This window comes from Pan paniscus, chromosome 21, assembly GCF_029289425.2.
Source record: "Pan paniscus chromosome 21, NHGRI_mPanPan1-v2.0_pri, whole genome shotgun sequence".
Taxonomy (NCBI): Eukaryota; Metazoa; Chordata; class Mammalia; order Primates; family Hominidae; genus Pan; species Pan paniscus.
The window spans coordinates 65,836,774-65,839,023 of NC_073270.2; the positions used below are offsets into that span (position 1 = coordinate 65,836,774).

Consider the following 2,250-nt stretch of genomic DNA (forward strand, 5'->3'; position numbering starts at 1 on the left):
GTGTGCTATCTTATCGACCTCCCAAATAGCATGGTAAGGTCAGTACTGTCACTTTCCCCACTTTGAAGATGAGGAGAGCACAAATTCTAGATGGAAATGGAGGTCACGCAGTGGAAATAGGATCCAGACAGATTAATCCAATCTCAAGCCTGAATTCTTCCATTCCACGCTACGCTTGAAGCTCAATCTCTCTTCCTGGTTGATTCTCCCCACTTCCCCACCCCCAGATATATACCATCGCTGCTTGGTGGACAGTAGCCATGACTGGATTTTGGTAAAGGTTGCTGAATAATCAGGCTGCTGGGTAGTTTTTCCATTTCACCTTTCCCAGTGAAATGGGGCCCCATGAAAAAGGCAGCTCAAGTTGTAAATTACTCAAAGGAAGGACAGAAAGGTCTTCTGTTTGCACCTACCCTAAGGATTTGGGGTAGACAATGGGAATTTACTAATTATGAATTCCAGTGCTTTCCTTGCTGAAAGAGAGGCGTGGAATCAACGCTGAGTGAAGGCATCAAGTTTAAGCTGCTAATTACTTCCTGATCATGCAGAATAAAAGCTACATCCCTTGAAATACACCAGGCAGCTAAACATAATCTTTGCCTTTCCGTAGTGTTGGTTAAGGAATCCAGATGTTACCGCAATAACCACTCCATAAACAAAAGGAACACCCAGCTGTGAGAACTGGCTTCTCAGCATTAGTCCCAGCAGAGGCTCTTCCGGGGCTGGGTTCTGATGGTTGCCCTGTTTCAGCACAGCCCTTATTGGCAGGCAGACGGCACGGGCACAGCCACAGGCTGAAGGTGAGTCCAGCACACAACTTCCTGACAGTGAACAGGAGTAAACATGGGACCCACCCGAAACCTTTGTCTGTTGACTTCTTAGCAAATGGAGGCAGCTCTAGGCTCTGGAGAGTTCGGGTATAGGAGACCATGACTTGAGCAGACTGATATAAGTGGAATGCAAACATATTTAGATGGCACAACTTAATTTAGATTTATCAGTGCTAATATAGGAAAAGCTAGTATTTATTGGGGCTTATTAGATTTTTAGTCTGAATCCTCACAACTTACGAGGGGTTTCGTTTTACAGACTATGATCTTGCATGATTTCCCCAAAGATGCTCATTAAGTATATGGTGAAAGTAGAATTTGAATACAGAAGACCTGGTTCTGCTACTTTCTGTGTTTCTATTTGGTTCAAACCAGCCTTTCTTCTTTCAAAACAACTTCAGTGCAATTCATGGTTTTGGAAAGTAAACTTGATTTTGAGATTCAGACAATAAGTGCATTTTTAATGTTTATTCTTTTATCTTGAAAAACTGATATATTTATGAAATGATATGTGCTCACTCAGTGTCAACACTTCAAACAACACAGACAGTACAATGACAAATTGGAGATCAGCTCTAATCTCGGCCCCCAATTTAATGCATTGCTGAATATTCTTCTGAACATAGTCCATCCCACACTGTCCCATGACACAAGACGCTCCAAGGGGCTGAAGATAGAGGGACTTCTGCAGTCAAGAGAGCTGGGAAACTCTTGGACAGTCACAATGTGCATTTGGGTATTAAAGGCTCTGAAAAGTTCTGCACCAAATAAACCCTTGGATTGGCTTGATCCGATGCCATGTTTCCAAAACCTACTTGCCTGTGGGACACCTTAGTCCATAACACAGGTTGGCATTTCTTCTAGAGAGTGTGCTGTGAAAAACACTGGTCTCACAACACTGTGCATTCATCCAGCAGGTATTTACCAAGCAGGGACTTTGGGCCAGGTCCGTGCTCGGCTCTGCAGGTGGACCAGCCAGCCCTGACCTCCATGGTGTCGCTTCTCATGGGAGAGGCTGCACAGCAGTCATTGAGAAAATGAAGAAACACACAGGTACTTTCAGATGCTGATAATGACTACCATGTGCTAAAAGAGCTCCAGGTGTTGTCTATTTTGAGACAATCTTCTCGACAATGAGATAGAATGAACCATGCAAACTTTGGGGGCTACGATGGTTTTAGGAAAGAGCTAGAGTGAAAAATCCTTTGACATATATACATACAAATAAAGATACATGTGTATAATTTTATGTAATTGACATCACATTATATGCTGGCACCTGCCTTTTTTGCTTAATGAAAATGTCAAAGGTAATATTACCAATCAATCAATATATTTCACCATTGTGTTTAATTTCTGCAGAGCACTTATTCAAGCACATACTGCATTTTTCTTAGTCACTCCCTGGTGGGAATAGAAA

General features: G+C 42.5%; 1 pseudogene; it reads left to right on the forward strand.

The window, feature by feature from the left end:
• Positions 1-503: 503 nt before the first annotated feature.
• LOC129394909 (putative uncharacterized protein encoded by LINC02910) lies at positions 504-1,665 on the forward strand (annotated as a pseudogene).
• The last annotated feature ends 585 nt before the right edge of the window (positions 1,666-2,250 follow it).